Genomic DNA, 19,242 nt, shown 5'->3' with positions numbered 1-19,242 from the left:
AGATGAGATTGTGAGAAGCTTCCGTTTTATTCATTTCGGACGGTCTTTCTGAATATTGTAAGAAGCACATTTACTTTTGCCTTTACTAGCAACTTTTGCTAAACGTTCTTGTTCCACTCTTTTTTTTTTTAAGGTGTGTCTGTCAAAATTCGGGACGAACCCTTTTTTCGACCTCTACATGCCTTTCTTGGTGCAGCCTTAGGATAAGGTCGGATCACTTCTATAGAGAGATGCTTTGTATCATTAGAAGACGAGACTGGCACTGCTAAATCCAATAATGGTTTCTCGACTTCTTTTGATGTACCAGGTTGCAATACATCATTTTGGCTGGGAGAAGTTTCTGGGGCTATTATTGGGTTTGGTCTGTCTGTAACGTAGGCACTCAAAAAATCCTCCTCAGTAAAGATTTCTTTATTAAAAGGATAAATGCCACTTTTATGAAAACCGGACTGAATGTCCGATCTTGTGAAGGCCAAAGAAAATGCAATGCCTGCAAGTTCGGCCACATTATAAATGGTTATGGTTTTGCCAGGGTTTGTTATCATCCAGTTATTGGCAGCAGCATTGTATCTACCTTTAAATGGGCCAAAGACAGAAACATCGAGTGGCTGCATTCTGTGGCTACAATGAGGAGTAAATGTCAAAATTACTATGCCATTTTCCTTGGAAAACTTTATGATTTCGACACTTATATGTGTTTCACTATTGTCTATTAGTAACAATATTGGATTATCTAGGGTACAGAAAGAATATTTGGCAAGGTGTTTAAGAGCTGCAAGAAAGTTATCACATGTCATCCATCCAGTCTTATACGCCAATCCAAGGCTCTGTGGAGGTGCACCATGAAGCATAAATTCCTTGTAATTGGTTCTTGGAAAAATAAACACAAGTGGCAAAGTATTTCCCATGGCATTTACAATACATAACATAGTAACGAGTTGACCCCTTTCGCCTGATGTTATTTGTGAAACCTGCTTTTGACCACGTTTTGCAATAATTTTGGGTGGTTTATGTACAGTTGTAATCCCGGTTTCGTCAGCATTATAAATCCTGTCTGCTGTAAATTTGTAGCGATTCATTACTTCTGCAAGTTTCTCATAGAATATTCTGACATTTAAAGCATTGAAACTTGTTGCTCGGGACAGACTAGTTGGCTCAGGAGTACAGAGAGAGAGATCCCCACTTCGTTTCATAAATCCCTTCAGCCAGTCATAGCCAGCTTGCTTTGTGCTTTTCCAAACATCCGGAATCAGTGGCGATTCTATAAGCAAAGCATATTCATAAGCAAGTGTCCTGGTTTGCACAGCAGTTAATCCATGACTAATTTTTGCAGCTTTAACTAAATAAGAAGTTAATTCAGTTTCTTGATCAGAAGTAAACACTCTTCTATTGCCAATGTTTGGCTTGTGAGTAAATTCTTTAACTTCTCCCATCTCTTTATACATTTTGATTTTTCGTGCTAAATATGATTTAGCAATCCCATATTGTTTAGAAACTGATCTAACTGATTGTCCATGAACTAGAACTTCATTTACAGCTGCTTCCATCTCAGATCCAGTCTTTCTGACTATCTGTCTTCCTTTTGTAGTTACGTACCATATTTGCAACTGAAAAAAAAAAGTTGTAAAATTTGTATGTCTTAATTTGATTTTATTAAATTAATAAAATGTACCTGCAGTTTAAAGTTATTTAAATTATACATTAACAAAGCATTTTTTCATATTTTTTATTAAAATTTTAATGCAATATATTAATTATTGAAATAATTAAAAAAAAAGAAAATTTTAAACATAAGCATAATTTTTCTGGGGCTGAAAGGGACATGTCCCTTTCAGCCCCGATGATAGTGTCCCTTTCAGCCCCAGATTCATACATTACATACACCACATGGCTGCTAAGCCTAACTTTCTGTCCTGTGAAAATCGTTTATCACAGATTTTTAGGTATTTAATGTACTTTTAATTAACACACAAAGATTATTTCTATAACTAAATACACTTTAGTTCTGAAACAAAATATAAATAGAAGTATAACTTACTTTTTGATGAGGAAAATTAACTTCAGTATTTGCAGATAAAAATAATTGTTATGTTGACAAATTGACTTGGTCTACCAACTATAAACATCTGGCTCCCTCTGTTGGCAGTAAATGAAAACTTTTATTTACATCAGGTTTTAAGAAATATATAATGTCCCTTTCAGCCCCTGTCCCTTTCAGCCCCACTTTCCCCTATTTGAGAGCAGTTGTTTTTTACACTTGCATGACATAAATTCGCTCTAAGCACTGAAACTGTGGGCAAACTCAAAAAAAACAAGAACGTGCTTCTCATCAATTACTGTAAGCCCCAATCATGAATTTAAGTTCAGGCTTAATTTTTAAGCATACTGCCTCATTGATATCTACCTTGATAAGCATTAAACATAAGTTGCCTAAGGGCTTCAGCTGTGGGTGATAACTTCATCATTCATCTTTGTTTGCTGGTGGAAAACTTTTTCTAGATTCATTTACGGACGGAAGTTAAATGAAGACGAGTAGCAAAGATTCGCTCAGATATTTGAAATTTTTAATCAGGTATGCTTTTTTTTTATAGGTTGGGATAGGTATAAAAATGCACCCAATCAAGATAGTCGTTCCATCTTTTCCACATCGTCACTTTTCCCCGACCTGCAAAAAAAGAGATCGTGTCACATCCTGAGAATGAGTGGAACCCTCTTTGAGCAACTGCTTTTTGATGACCGAATTTGTGAGCAAACTCTTGGACTAGTATTGGTCAAAACTGTTTTCCAGCTGCAAACTTAGGCTCCATCTTCTTTTTCCCTTTTTTGTACCGCTCATGGAAGTATGATATGCCTAAAAGGACAGCGGGGACCAACAGTTCTTACTCATATGCTTCTGTATCCTCTTTCTGCAACATGTACGAAGATCCTACAATCAGCTTCCTCGTGATTTGATGAACTAGAGCTGTTGTATTCAATGAAAATCACTGTCGAATCATCAAGAGCAAAACAAGATGGTTATAGGCATTACAATCATGAAAAACAACTTTGTCTTCTTATCTGCATTCCGGAAGAAACTGATCCAGTTCTCAGGACGCAAACCATTTTCTCCAAAATGATATATTTCTCCTGTTCCTCTTATATGTCCTGCATGTGTATCCTGAATAGACTTCAGATACTCCAACAATAAAATTTCTGTCCTATGTCGATTCAAGTGAACAATGAAAGAACCATCATTGACAATAGCATCACAATATATCTCTGCACTTATTCTAAAATTGGCGTTCATCATTTTCATCTTCAGCAACCCTTCTCAACTTGTTTTCATCTTCTCTCGAGTAGTCTTCATCAGTAGGAATACTATTACTTAATTCATTGAGCAGGAATATTAATGACTAGAATTATTTCCCGTTCAAAGAGCTCCATTTATTGAAATCGCTGGAGGGTGAGTTTGATTTTCATAGAGGAGAAATTCATCCAGGTTTAAATGTACAATATTGCAAATAATGAAAAGCTTTAAAAATTAATCGGCATCGAATTTTAATCTTTTCATTAAACAGACTTACTGGTTTTTCTGTTAAAATGAAAGACTAAAAAGGTTTTTTTTTTCTAGCCCTGAATATGAAGTGACTTTTGAGTCACAATTCTTTTCTCTATGAATTTGTTGTAACTGTTTTTTTTTCCAACTTGCCCAATCTTCATGAGTGACTCCATATATATTTTGTCTACTGCTATATTCGTCTCTAATGAGAACAATTCTTTCGATGCTTCTAAAAATGGATTTTCATGTTCAGCTATTTCTCTTCAAGGCCTCACTCATCAAGACCTTTCTTGACAACAGGCTTTGGAAACTTAACATTTCTTCATTGCGCATATACAGCGTTTCTTTAAACGAGTCAAGGTGTAACTTTTTGAAAATGTTTAACTAAATCGATAACTTTAAGACCAACCAACGTCCATCTTCTTAACGCAGTTGGATCTGTGATAGACCAATTACACCCCTGTTTCCTTGCACCACTGCATTGTTTTGCTTGTAAGCATGGTCCAATTTAATTACAGAAGACACGTTCATTGTCTTTTTTACAACAAACATTCCTTCTTCGATGCCTTTGTGTACGTCTGGAAGATTTGTGGATTAAAAAAGAAGATCTTTTACGAAAACTGGTTACCATCGAGCATAGTTACTAAAAAGTATATGTACATCGTTTAGTATAGCGATAAAATGCGAAAAAAACACAGAATGAACTCCTTCAAAATTTCAGTAAAGATATTAAAGTTCGTTGAAAGCTGTGATCCATTCAACATTAACATTAAAAGCCTCACCTTTTATACGGTGCTCCAAATTTTGAACATTGGGGGATGGTGCTTTCTTTCTCAGATTTTTAAGTTATGAAAACTTCTCTGTCAAAAGTGTCTTCATTGCATCGATGTGAATCTTTTTGTAAGAAGTAGTTAGATACATTTTATTATACCCTTCAGGTATGTTTTTTTTATCATAAAATGTGTAAAAGCTTACTAGTGATCAATCGGGTAAGGGAGAATTAACAACAGCAACAATAGTAATAAGAAGAAGAAATTTAAAATTCAAACTTTAAATTTCTTTGTTTTAGAACTATGTTATATTGACATTAATTTCACGTATTTTCCTTCAAGTCTTCATTCTCTTATACCCTTTGGAAATTGTTTCGATTATGCGTGCTCAGTCATAAAAAACGAGGTGCATCGTGGCCGTATAATTGGACGGTTCGGGCAATTGGAGTTCGGATAACTGGAACCCCACTTTAATTCAATTCTAATTAAATATATCTTTAAATTCAGAAACCAGTAATTATGTTATGAGGGTGGAAAATTCACGTCTGATAATTAATAATTCAAAATATCGATTTAAAAAAAAACACTTTTTGTGAAATTATTTCTCAAATTAGACGTTTAATGGAGCTTTAAACGGTAAAAAATATTATTAACATCTATGGAGTGATACAACCAATGATTTAAAAAATTATAATCTACTAGGGGGCTATCGCCCCCTGCTCGCTAACGCTCGCCAACCCCCGGAACTGCTTACGCAGTTCCTTCGGATCGCTTCGCGATCCGAGCTCGCTACGCTCGCTCACCGGTCACCAAATATTGGTCTAGCTTTATCTGTATCAAAAAAAAGGTAGTTTTTCTTTTCTTAATATGAATACCAGAACACTTACGATTTTCATACATTTAAAAGGGGACAATTACTTTGACATGCAACTCGTGCATTGGATTATTATAAAGCAAAAGTTTGCAATCACATTATCTTTTGAGAGAAGTATGCAAAGGAACATTTTTGTACTAAAATTACAAACATAATATAATCTTTCTTTCCTACATTTACTGAATGCAAAAGAAATTGCAGTGAAAAAAAAACCCTACAATGTTAACACACTTAAAAACATTTCGTGGTCATTAACTATACTATGTTCATTGCCAAAATATGTGTATATATATGTTTCAAAATGTCTAACAGTTGCAAAAAGCAAGCAACTTCTGACATTCTCTGAAAGCAGTGATTTAGTTTTAAAAAAATGTTAGAATGAGTGTTTTAAAAGTCAAGAAAACAAATCCAGTGGCACGACAGCTTATGAGGGCCCAAGGCCTACTGTACCCATCTCACTCCTTCTGACCAAGGGCTCTGGAGTGCTAGGCAGATGTTCCGGTTAAGAGGTCAGTCTAACGCGGAACCCCCGGGGTTTAGTTCCCAAGCATACTTGGAACTTATTTTATCGACCCACTGAAGGAATGAACAGCTGAATCAATCATGGCCAACCCGGAGATCGAACCCGGACCTGCAGCGTGGAAGGGCTACCAGTGAGCCTCTGGGCTTCAGAGCACTTGAATATAATTTACGAAGAAGAGAGCAGTGGGCTACGGAGTCTTTAGATGAAAGATCTGAACGCCGATTGGTCAGAAATGCTGCCGATACGCTAAGGTGCACAAATGCACACCGTCTTCAAATCGAGAGAATTCCGCAAGTGTTTTCGAATACATTTACGGACTAATCATGCACTTTACTGGAGAAAAAGGGTTGACCTAAGACTGATAATTATAAAACTGGAGAAAAATATTATTGTAGCAAAAAAAAATTATTGATTATTATATAACGCTAACATTTGTCATACCTCGGATACCATTTATTTCATTCGATAGCAATATGCCTTTTAAATTCAAACGTAAACAATTTCCTGTTAGATTAGCCTTCCTAATGACTATAAATAAAGCAGATGGTCAAAATGATTTTGTGAAAACATATTAGCACTAAAATCAGGTTTCCCGATTCAATTTGTTGCTTTACTTTGCCACTGTGGCTTTGCCACTAAGTTCTTAACATCAATGCCATTGCAAAAGTATGTGAAATGTTTCGCTCTTCAGGTCTTCACGATTCAATTTGTTACTTTACTTTGTCATTGTTGTTCAGTTCTTAACTTCAATGCATTCCAAAACTAAGTGACATGTTTTGCAATGAGAATTGTCCAATAAATTCATTTAGTCTATGTGGAATAGCATAATACAGTGAAGCACGGTTTATACGTTTCTCTTCTATTCGTTTTTATCAATTATACGTTTTTTAAATTGTCCCTGGAGGGTCTAATATACATTTTCTTTACAAATTATACATTTTTTCAATCTGTACGGTTTTTTATAGTCCCTTCAAAAACGTATAAGCGGTGCTTCACTGTATATAAAAAAATATGGTTGCAAAAAAAATTCAGTATTTACAGGTTGCAGTTAGTTTAGCTTGACCACGAAAAGAAGGCGGATGACCTTGAAGGGAAACATCATTTGTAATAGGTATAATCTTCCAGAAAGCACCAAATATTAAGAGGCATGATCTCGCTAATCCTATCTATTCCAAAATAATAACAAACAACCTATTACAAATGATGTTTTTGCATTAAGGTCATCCACCTTCTTTTTGTGGTAAGCTATAGCTGGGCTGTGGAGTCGGACTGGTTTTATGGTAAAGGAGTCGGAGTTGAAGGTTTAAAATTTCAAGAGACGGAGTCAGTAATTTTCTCTCAAAATTTGCAGCACTCCCATTGTTTGAGGAGTCACAGCCAGAGTCAGACTAATTTTGGGTAAAGGAGTCGTAGTCTCTAAAATTCCTGTAGTCAGAGTAAGACATTTTTCCTCCGACTCTGCAGCCCTCGTAAGCAGGGAACTTTAATTTTTGTAAGCACTATGGTTAAGGGAAAAACCTTTCGACATCAAGATTAACTTTGCAAAGGATTTTTTAAAAAAGAGGAAAATCATAATACTTCTCTGCATACACGATAGAAAATTTCTGGGTTTTCAGATACTATGACTCTTTTGAATGCCTTACATATCTGTGATTGAAAAGTGGTTTTGTCAAATCTAAAAAAAAATTATCAAAAGCTTGACTCTGTGCATTATTTATAGTTATTAGGGGAAGGCTAATCTAACAGGAAATTGTTCACGTTTGGATTTAAAAGGCACGTTTCTATCGGATAAAATAAGTGGTATTCGAGGATAAGTATCAGTGTTATTATTAGCATTTTTTTTAAAATAAAATAATATTTTTCCCCAGTTTCATTACTATCACTGTCATTTCAACTCTATTCTCCGGTAAAGTGCATGATTATACCGGAGTTATGTTTGAAAACACTTACAGAACTCACTCGATTTGCAATTCGCGGTACACGGCGTGCGTTTGCGCGCCTAATCCTATCGGCAGCATTTCTTACCGATCAGCGTTTAAACCTTTCATCTAAAGACTCCCAAGCACACTGCTCTTTTCTTTTTAAATTATATTCAAGTGATCGAAAACACTCATTCAAAAATCGAAATTCTAGCGCTAGACATCTAACGCTAGAAGCGAGTCTGCAGCATTTGTAAACAGCGATCGTAAACAAAGCAGATCGTTGCCAACGGAGAGAAAGAAATAAAGGCTCGTTTTGCGCCACGCATAAGCGTTTTATATATATATATAGATTTTTTTCTTTTTTAATCGGCATTTTTGGTTTTGGACCAAAAATGGCCGCAGGGGGTTTTGGGGGGATTTTGGATTGCCTCCCCTTCTTAAAATATTTCTATATACAATGTCTACAAACATTATCACAAAATGCAGTTTCTTCCCCCGTAGCCCCCCGACTATAAAGGAAACGCAGATCGAATTCTCCTGTACGTCACTTGACCACTCAAAAAGTCTTTAAGTGCGACACTCTCACACTGTTTCACTATCATAAAGCAATTCCAGATATTAAAATTGACAAAAAAGGTTGTAAGATAAATAAATACCTTTGTGCTGAATAGTAAAGTCAGAACAAACAACGTAAGTAGAAGCACAAATTTGTGACACGTGTTTCGGCGTTACAGGGAACGCCTTTTTCAATGCAAAAAATAATGAGCTTATGGATGAAAAGACATCCGACAAAAGCCAAGAGCAGATAAGCATGCAGCTTAAAAGATAAAAACAGCGGATTAGCCAAACACCAATGACAAAGTTATAAACCGATCAGGAACCAATAGGGATGCAAGCAAAGGCCAGGAGCTTTCTCTTAGGTACGAACCCAGAAAGAAAGAATTCAATTGGACAAGGATTAAGCCGAAGCTTAAACAAAAAGAAAAGAAATTGTCATTTACCGTGAACCGCAAGAAAGGAAAAGCAGAATGGAAAAACATGAAATAAAATAAACAGAAACAAAAAATATTCGAAAAAAGGAAATTGTGGGGGGGGGGGTGTCAATCAAGACAAAAAGGTAAAAATAAACAAAGGAAGATAGATAAAAATGAGTGGGAAAAAAGGGGGAGTATTAAAGATATGGGAGCCAAATGTTAGAAAAATATGGAACTGAACTAAGATCGTTAACTAAGTTAGAACTGTTCCTCAAAATATGAAAGGATTCCCAAAAGTCAAGATCTGATGAATTGGGGCATTTTTGGATAATCTGATAAGAGTTAAAATCAAAAGAGTGATTCGAATCCCAACAATGTTGAGCAATACTAGACTTATTCAATTGTTGTTTTTTTACGTTGTTTGTTCTGACTTTAAAAAAGGTTGTTTTTTTTAACTTTTCTATTCATGTTTGAAATTATTATTTGTTAATTTGAAGTTATGATTGAATTTCATAAGATTTAGTTCAAATAGGATTACAATTTCAACATAAACCAAGAGCAGTGAATTATTAAAGGAAACCTCGAAGTTACTTTTCAATTGATGATCGTAGATGGTGAAAAAAGATACTAAAATGTAAACTTTCGTTGAGTCATTCAACTTATAATTTTTTGCAAATATAAAACAAATATTTGTGCTGTTAAACAAGCACCCATATTACAGTGGTTATTGACTTCTCTAAGAATGTAGACAGTCTAGGTTCTAATCGCCATGAAGAGTTGTTGTGCTCAAGTATTAACCGAATTTCATTCAGTTCCCAATAGTATCCAGTCACTGCAATTGACTCTTCCGTATTGCTTAGCAAGTTACAAAAAAATGTCATTCCTACAATACAAATAAAACATATAAAACTACTTAAATACTGACCCACATTTTTTTTCTTCAATGAATTATTAGTACAAAATTACACATATTATGCAATAAAGCCATTTCCTAAAACAAATTTAAAACTTTCGCTTCAAGCTAGTTCAACAAAAAAAAAAAGTCGATCTTGATCAAAATGGGGAAAAGCATTCCTTATCGCTAAAACATCCTTAATTCATCTACTTCTTTCCTTCAAACTCTCCCCAAGTTTAGTCAATTCCATTAGCGCACACTCAGACGTTCCCAAAGAACCTTTTTCCTTTCTTCACATGAGCACCAAGGAAATCGAGTTCCTTTCAGGCTCAAAAACAGAAGAGCCGAGTTACTTCCAACCGATAAGCAAACAGGCATTTAAATTTTGATTGCAGTTTATTATTGGGTTGGATCATTTTGTTTCCTCCCGCGCTCTTATATACTCTTGTGGACATTAACATAACGACACTCAAGTACTTGCTTTGGGCCATCAAAATTATTGGTGTTCGAGTTTCGTACGCGTCGGTCGTGTTTCTGAGATTTTTCTTTCTTTTGTCTACATAAAACACGTCCATTCTTTCTGTGACTGTTTTGGAGTTTTCCTATTGTCTTCTCTGAATTATAATTGTTTTAAAATGAGCTTTGGAATAGTTTCATGCTGCTGCTTTTTCTGATTTATTGAAGAGAAAGGGACCGTATATTTTGCATTTCATGATATGCGTCATTCCATGTCAAGTGATCCAAAATTTGAGATTTTTTTTTCATTCACATTTTTGGATTTATTTGAAATTTGGCTCATCGATTGTACTCTTCAAGGTAATCAAAAGTTCAAATTTTTAGATTTCGTTTTTATTCATGAGACATTGATTTTTGAAAAACCCTCTTTCTTTCATGGTCGCTTGAACATAAAATGGACGATAACTCAGGACCAAATATAGATAGAAAGATTTGGTAAAAAGCGTTTTAAAGTACATTAGTTGCTGTTTAATGTGATATGCAATATGACTAATTTTGTAAAAAAATTCATTTCAAAAAATTTAAATTTAATTTAAAATTTAAATTTCTTAGAATACATATAATGATTTTTTTAAACTCCCGAACAATTTTGTATATTTTATCTTTTTTTTGCAAAATTTCAAGTTGGGATCTCAATGAGATCATATTTTTAGGAATTTTTGAATAAAATTTTACTTAAGAAATAATGATATTTTTCAGATTTTATTTAGATAAATATGTAATTCTCGTACTGGTAATGGTCAAATGAGAAGTAAGTAAACATGACTATGCTTGAAATGCACTGGAATAAACATGTAGATTGGTAAGCCCCCCCCCCCCCCCAGCGGCACAACCACTTATAATTTATTTATTTATTTATTTTTTAGTTTTCAAAAAGTAAAAAAATAAAATAAAATAAAGTAAAACAAAACTAATGGTAAACTTATTTAAATGTGGTAAATGTTCTTTAAAACAAGACGAAGTATATCCCCCCTACCCATTCATACGATTTACACTATAATAGTATCACTTTTTACCTGTGGATTGAATTGAAAATTATTTTTACCCCATATGTTTTCTTTTTTTTTCCTTCAGAACAAGTGTTTCTTTTTACATCATAACCTAACAAAAGTGTGCATAACTAATTTACTATCTGATAAGGAAAGTTATGATTCATTTCATTCCCTACCCCCTTCTGCAGCACCAACCCTCAATTTCGGACGGAGGAAAGAAATGGCTTGCCTTAAGATCAAAGCAAAATTGTATTTCCCCCATGTTGTTTTAATGCTTTTCCATTCTTTTCACACAAAACTGCAAATAAATCAAAGTATCAGATCATATGTCTGTCCAAGCATAACTTTCTACAATATATAGAGAACAGCTGTTTTTACTTTTCTTTATTGCTTGTTTTTCTTTTTAATTTCTGTTGTGAAGTAGTCACATTCTGAAAAAAGAAAAAGCTGCAAATGAGTGGAGTTCTATTCAGTGATGTTTCCATTAATTGTTCTGAGGGTATACTCCCAGAAATTCATTATACACAATATGTGTATGCATCGTATACATAATATATCTAAAAAATGTTTGAGAGCATACGGCGTGCATACGGCGGGAGAGCCCCTGGTTCTTTTTGTCTGTTACAATTTTCCAAACTTTTAGTGTTTGTGATCCCTCCTCCCCCATTTATGAGCCTCGTCACTTCTGATGTTTGAAAACAGTTTGAAAACATTAAAACAAATTTTGAAAACAGTTTTGAAAAAAAAAAAAGAGATAAAAAGTGGTGGTGCAGCGGTGACGATGGAGGAGGTGTGGGGGGGGGGGGGTTACCAATCTACAAGTTCAACCCAGCTCATATCAAGCATAGTCATGTTTAATTACTGCTCATTAGAACATCACCAGTAAGAGAGCCTCGTATTTAACTAAATAAAATCTGGAAAATATCAATATTTCTTAAGTCAAATTTTATTCAAAAATTCATAAAAATATGATCCCATTGAGATCCCAACTTGAAATTTTGTACATATGAAGATAAAACACACACAGTGGTTTTGGGATTTTTTTTTTAAAAATTAATTATATGTTTTCCGAGAAATTTAAATTCTAAATTTAACTTTATTTTTTTAGAAACGATTTTGTTTTACAAAATTAGTCATGTTGCATATTATATTAAACAGCAACCAATTTACTTTTTTTTAAACCAAATCTTTCTATCTATATTTGATGCTGAGTTACCGTCCATTTAATTTTCAAGCATCCATGAAAAAAAAGAAGGTTTTTCCAAAAATCAAAGTCTGATAAATAAAATAATAAAACAGATAAAAGTCTAAAAATTTGAACTTTTGGATCACTTGACATGGATGACCCATATACTTTTAGATAGTATTCTCAAGAAGCAGTTACCCGTAGGACAAGATTTTAAAACAGAGGTACTCTCCTTTAGTTTATTCAATATTTGATGCTATCATAGCGTTTTTGATGAACGTAACAACAAGACTTTCACGTTCTTATTGTTTTCATGAAATGTATTTGCTTAATACTTTCATCTAACTTTTTATTAAAGTACTACTTTTATAATTTCATTTCTTTGATGCATTTTAAAACTTTTTAAGCTTGATAGAAGAAAATAAAATTTTCTTTTATCGTTGCAAGCTATGAAAATATCCGACGCACAAAAAACCTGTCGTACAAATAAATAAAAATATGTATAAATAAAAAAATAAAAATAATACGTAATAAGAAATCAAAGCCTGCATAACTTGTTAAAGAGGCAGGAGAGCTATTGTTTGCCCATTGATTGCATCAGTATGTTCGGTGATTAAGTAAGTAGAATTTACTAAAATTATTCAATCCTTAAACAGCTGTAATGCAACGAATTCAGTACATTTTAGACGCAAAGCAAAACGTTGACAAAACATTCAATTTATCATTATATGAAAATGTTTTTAAGAAAATGACAATATCCCTCGCATGGGTAAAGGCATAAGTTTAAACACTAAGTGATGGGTTCAGGGGGTTCCATACTAGCCTTCCGACAATTGATAGAAAAAAAAGTTAATTTTGAACGAACGGGAAAGAAATAGTGAAACATTAGAATGTCAACCAAAATAAATTGAAAATAATAATAAATCATTAAGAACTTAATTGAAAAAAATCCGAATTAAATACGGTTTCGATTCGAAATTGATTTTAATGCATGAAAGTCGTTTTAGAACTGCTAACAAATTAATCGTTATGTCAATGTTGTAATTTTATTAACAATGCTATAATTTAAATAAAATAACTTCAAAATGTCTAACCATGCACAAGCAATTTAAAACTAGTCTTTTTTTCACCAAGTTTATGATCCTATGCTTTTTTTTGCTGCATTGATTGTAATATTTAGCGTTGTTTTGAGTGTGTTAATCTTACAGCCACACTAAACCTTAATTAAAATCTGATTCAAAACTTTTTTTTTTCTTAAAAAAAAGAAATCCGCAACTTAACTATCATTAGATAATGATGATTTCTTTCGTTATATTTTCAGTTAACTATTTAGCTTCCATGTGTTTATCCATCAAACCCTTATTTTTACAGATGTATGCCACAAAACAACCTTTATGTTTTCCAGTTATACTTCTATGTTGCACATAAATTGGGAATTTTTCTATGCAAATATTTACTTCTTTCATATACATCGCTTAAATTCTACAATTTCTACTTTTCACTTATGAAACACAATTTTTTACTGTTTAAACAGAGCAATGGATAACGATAAAAATAGTAATACTAATGTTCAAAATTAATAAATATTCTGATTAAATTTAGCTAAGAAAATACAAATTAATGTATGTTTATATATCATTATGTAAAATTGTATTCTGTTTTTTTCTTTCATTGCAATAAATTAATCAATTTTTATTCTGTTTTATTTTGCACCTCCTTCACTACCCCCCCCCCCTTCCCGGGAAGGGCATGCTCTATTTCGAAAGAACTTCTGCGGTATTAAAATTTGCTTATTTTTAATTAGTTTGATGGGCGTATGAGAAATATACTCTATAGGAAAAAAAAAGGTGGCAATCATTGACCGAAAAGAAGCAAAGCCTTAACTAAGGGTTATTAAATAACATAAGCTTACAATGTTGAAGATACATTGAAACAACAAATCGAATAAGGTTCAGGAACTTAAATGTTTCCGATTCACTTTATTATATCCTACACAATCATACAACATACCTTTAAATAATCCTGAGTAAAAGCATAGCTTATGACGGCATTACCGTAATACTACCCCTTAAAAAAATAAAAGAATTAAAAAAAATTGAAACACATAGGTGTGCTTGAGCCAGCAACCTTTATGTTAACAGCCGATTGCACTAGCCGATTGCAAGACGCAGACTTCGCTTTAGATGAACTGTTGAACGATGTTATATAAACAAAGCTCTTTGCATGGTGCGTCAAAAGTAGCAAGTGATACACTTTTTTATGTTCCTTTTTTTTACGTACGTAGCTAGAGTAAATGTGCGACCGGAGGAGCCATTCATTAATTACGTGAGGATGATTTTGGCAATTTTGACCCCCCCCCCTACCCCCATGTAAGGGTTTGTAAGTTTTTTTCAAACATATTTCCCCTATTTTTACGTAAGATTCCCTTTTGTTTTTCCTAGTAATAAAGTAACGAATCTTACATCACTGGAATCGTTATTAAATTCACTATCATTAAGTCACTTTTAAAAACTTTTTGGTGTAAAAATTAAAAGTGTCTTTTCTAAAAATATGATGCGATGCTAATCAAAAATAATGCATACATAGTGCGATTCTTTTATTATTTTACACTATTTATTTTTTCTAAAACAAGAAAAAAGTAGATGATCCTAATACGTTTTCTTTACCTTCCAGACGCGAATGAAATATGATCCCTGTCAAACCCCTGTGCAATTTCTAAAAAAAAAAAATCTACTTGAAAAATATTGCGTAAGAATGGGTTTGACTCCCTCCCCCCCTCCCCAAAGTAAAAGTATGAAGATATTTTTTAGGGACCCTTACGTAAATAATAAATGGCCCCTAAGAAGCTTAGCTTTAAGAATATGATATGTTTATCAATGTTTTAATATTTATCTGTCACTTTTATTGTATAAGACTTTCTATTGAGACTCAAAAGTGAGTAAATTGATTTATTAAGTGCATTGGTTATATTAAACAGTACAGAACTGCTTCCAAATAACTTGTACTGTTTAACGAACAATGTCCTTTTGATACCTATTAACAATTCAAACCATCCTATTCACGATATTCAAGTTGTCACTAACATGCAATACGCAAACACGTTGTTGTTCCATTAAAAGGTTGAATAAATCCGATGGAAATGCAGATTAATTTCCCTCTTGTAGAGCAACAATTTAACTGGCTTTCCAGTTTGCAATGATGTGTTTGTGAATATTAAATTGCAAGAGTAAGATAGTGTTCAATAAATCAGAATGATGTGCCTTAATCTTAACTAATGTTTGATGTATCGTTTTTATGCTATTAATAAATTTAAAATAAGTGCTTCATTTATATTTTTTATTAATTTATTAATTATGTATTTCAGAACAAATGAACATTATTTTAGTTGCATTCAGTATATTTTCAGTAGTTCAAGAAGTAAATTGCAAGCATTTGCATGCTTCAGTCATTACTAAACATGTAACCGAAAATTTTGAAGTGGTGGAAGAGAGTGGTGTCTTAGAGTCGAAACATTAATTAAATTCCGTAAATTGTCAATTGAATGAAATAATTGCATTAGTTACATTATTCTCTTGAGCTTATCATTTCTTATAGACATGCTTATACAACTGCCAACATATGTGTTCTTCATTCCGGAAATGAGAAAATAGAAGAGAAAAAACAAGAATGGAAAAACCGCACCAGATGTAAAGCGGCGTGTATGGTGCATTCACTGGTGGGTGGATGACAGCTGAAACGTTTGGAGATTTCTTAAAGGATTTTACTAAAAACACTAGATGTTAAAAAAAAAAAAAAACACCTCTCATTCTCTTACAAGACATTTATAACTACCACTTCAATAGAAGGGCCTGATTTTTGTAAGGAAACTACTACACTACTGTGAAAATAATAATAACACAACTCTCTTTCCCACCACATTATAGCCAAAAGTTGCTGCCTCTTGATAAGAGTCTTCATGGCCCATTGAAAAAAAAATATGTTAATTCCGCCTGCGTTTCTTGGATGTTGAATAATCCAAGAAAGCCAATGACTATTTACGACGTACCAACGGTGTTAGCAGTTGCTTTTTCACAAGAAGCAAGCCCAAAAATTATTATGACTGGTTCTAAAAGAACTGGTGTGTTTCCCTGCAATTCAAGCATTTTTCAAGACTGTGACTTCATGCCAAGTTATATCACTGATCGGTCAGACTCCCAATCTACTGGATCTATGAGTGAATCTATTTGTCCCAGCAGGCAACCATGTTGGAAGAAAGTAATAAGACTAAGTGTTCTAGAGCAGATTCAGTTGCTACTTCATTCAATAATTCAGACTTAGAGTGTCTTACTGAGAATAGCGCTATGTCTCAGCTAAACCTACATACGTCTATGAGCATTACTTCAGATCATATACAACCTTATCCTAAATGTGGAGAAGGCCAGATCAAAAACAGGATGGAAACGAAAGAGGTCTACAGCAATACTCTTTAATACTCCAGTCAAAAAAGCTCTTGAGGAAAATATAATCTTAGCAGAAAAACGCAAATCATCACAAAAAGGTCCTAACTCATACAAGAAATCTCTGGATCTATGAAAACAAGGAATGTAAACCCAAAAGAAACATAAAAAAGAAGAACGGAGGCAAATACAATAGTTCATTTCAAATAATGTTTGTATTTTTCAACACTTACTTCTAAAATCAGTTAAACCTTTTATATGGTGTAACATACCTAATAGTAAAGCAATTACAATACTAGCTTCGCTTTTTTTCATTCACTGGTAAGTTTTAGTTGCTTATTTAAAGCATCATTGAGGTTTTATGTGAAATTTTCTGTTTCTTTTATGAGTTTTTCTCAATTCGCTAACTTACCCCACACGGCTCGCCAACTTACCCCGTGACGGGGCAAGTGTGCGAACTCTGCGAAGGTTCAGAAAAAAGTATGTAAAAAAAGGACAAAACATAGTACTGTCAAAGCTGAAATACGACTTTATTGCTGATACCATAAAGATTGTTCGAGCAATATAAGAAACATTTTCTACTTTATTTACAACCTTTAAAAAAATTAAGTTTAGAAAGATCGCCAACTGCCCCGGTCTCCCCTAAACTAAATCAAATATTCTTTAAAATCATTTTAAATCGCGTTGGTAGTATGAAGTTTATTACACAAAAAACTTTCTGCTGTTAAATTAATAAGTAATTCAACAAATGAATGATAACTAACAGCTGAATTACATCGTTTATTTTATTTTTTTTTCAGTTAAAATGGTTAAAATGCAAAACTAAAATTATACGTATATGTAAACTTTTTTTATGCTATAGAGACATATGAACCTTAATTATTGCAAATAAAAATAAATGTGTTTTTTTTTCTGCAAGTACTGTACATTGAGTTTTTATTTTTTTAAACCACTGCTGCTTTACTGTTCAACTTTAGAGCTGATGGTTCTGAGCGTGTTGAATACTTTAAATTGGTTTTAGTTTTGCTTTTTTACCATCTAAACTTCAAAAAAAGATGATAGAATTCAGTTGAATCTTTATAAAATGATTTTACATTCGATAACTTACGAAATGAACTTGAACTCGGAAGTCGTATTATGCCCCAGTGTAGTTATTACACGGTTAATTGCAGTGGCATTGTTAAAGGAGTCAAATGTAGCAGTATGCATGTCGTTTTTATCTGCAGATCCCGGAAAATAAATACGTGGCTTAATAACAATACTCCGAGCTTACTTTAAAAAGAAAAGCTTAACTTGTATCTAGAAAATATTCTTTCAAAACAAGCAGAGGTTTCATTAAATAAATCGTGTTCACTCATCTGTTGAATAATTAGGCCCTAAACGCTTTTCAAGCTAGGAAATCTAATAATGCTTGGGAAAAGTAATGTTGTTTTAACCCTTTTATCCGCCGCATATTACGTTCTGCAAATATTTATTTTTCTGTCCGTTAATATGTAATCAACGGAGATGATAAAAGTACGCCTTGTGATGTGCTTTACGGCATAACCGGATTTAACGCATCGGGTAATGACAGAGCAAAGTATTCTACATGATCTCTTCGAAATACTAAATTTGAAAGAATTTAGAAATGACTTCTTTGAGGTAATTTGTAGAAACTGATCCAGCAACAGTCGAAAAAGATTTATTAGTGGTCATATTAAGCTTTTCATAATAAGCGATGATTAACATCCCCAAAAAGTATTGTCACATGATTTTTTCTCAGAACTATTCCCCAGATTACGGGAAATATTAAAACTTGCGACAAAATGTTTTGCTTTCAATTAGATTTAGGTCGACCAAAATTCATGTACTCTGCATTTTTTAAAGAAAAGTAATGCATGTTCAATTCTGAAAGACTTGCGATATTTATCTGAATAACAAAATATCTGCTTCAGTCATCCAATCCATAAAATGATAAGAATATAATTTATTTTATTCATTAAATAATAGCTTATTTAGTTTTTAAGCATATTAATATTAGTAAATAGTTTCACCTTTGTGGCAACTAGCAATTTCATTCATTTTAATGTCCACATTTGCAAAGATATTCGTATTATTAAAATTTTAGTATGCCAGTTACCTAATTGAAAATAGTTTTTCAAAAAGAAAACGAAAACATATATTGTCAATATGTAATCTGTATTATTAACAATAGCTTGGAAGAAAATTCAAAATTACTTCTGAAAACTTTTGAGACTATTTGCATTGGAAAGTGTGGGAATGTGTATAGGATTTTTTAATTAAAATCTAAAATATATGAAAATGCAAATTAATAAATTGGTAAGTTTTTTGATATTTTGTACATTAGCTGAAATCTTGAGTAAGGTTCTAAGTCCATTTTTTTTCTCACTTGCAACTTTCAGAAGAAAATGGTAAATAGTAGTTATTTAAAATTTATAATGTAGATTGTTTTTGTTACATTTTGATGAATTTATCCTCACTTATCCTCATTTCTTCAAATTCACATTTTGTCACATTTTTCGCGTCATTTTTTTAATTCGCATTTCACCAGGAGTCACGCTAGATCGTTATCTTGTTTAATCATTGTTTAATGTTTAGGAGATAAACATGCATCTC

General features: G+C 32.9%; 1 protein-coding gene across 1 annotated transcript in view; it reads left to right on the top strand.

The window, feature by feature from the left end:
* The window catches only part of LOC129218957 (carbonic anhydrase-related protein 10-like), a 683,644-nt gene that overhangs the window by 646,256 nt on the left and 18,146 nt on the right, over positions 1–19,242 (top strand). The gene's annotated exons all lie outside the window — the stretch shown is intronic.

The sequence above is a fragment of the Uloborus diversus genome, chromosome 3, assembly GCF_026930045.1.
Source record: "Uloborus diversus isolate 005 chromosome 3, Udiv.v.3.1, whole genome shotgun sequence".
NCBI lineage: Eukaryota > Metazoa > Arthropoda > Arachnida > Araneae > Uloboridae > Uloborus > Uloborus diversus.
The sequence above is the reverse complement of the archived record's forward strand: the minus strand, read 5'-3'. Positions and strand labels throughout refer to the sequence as shown.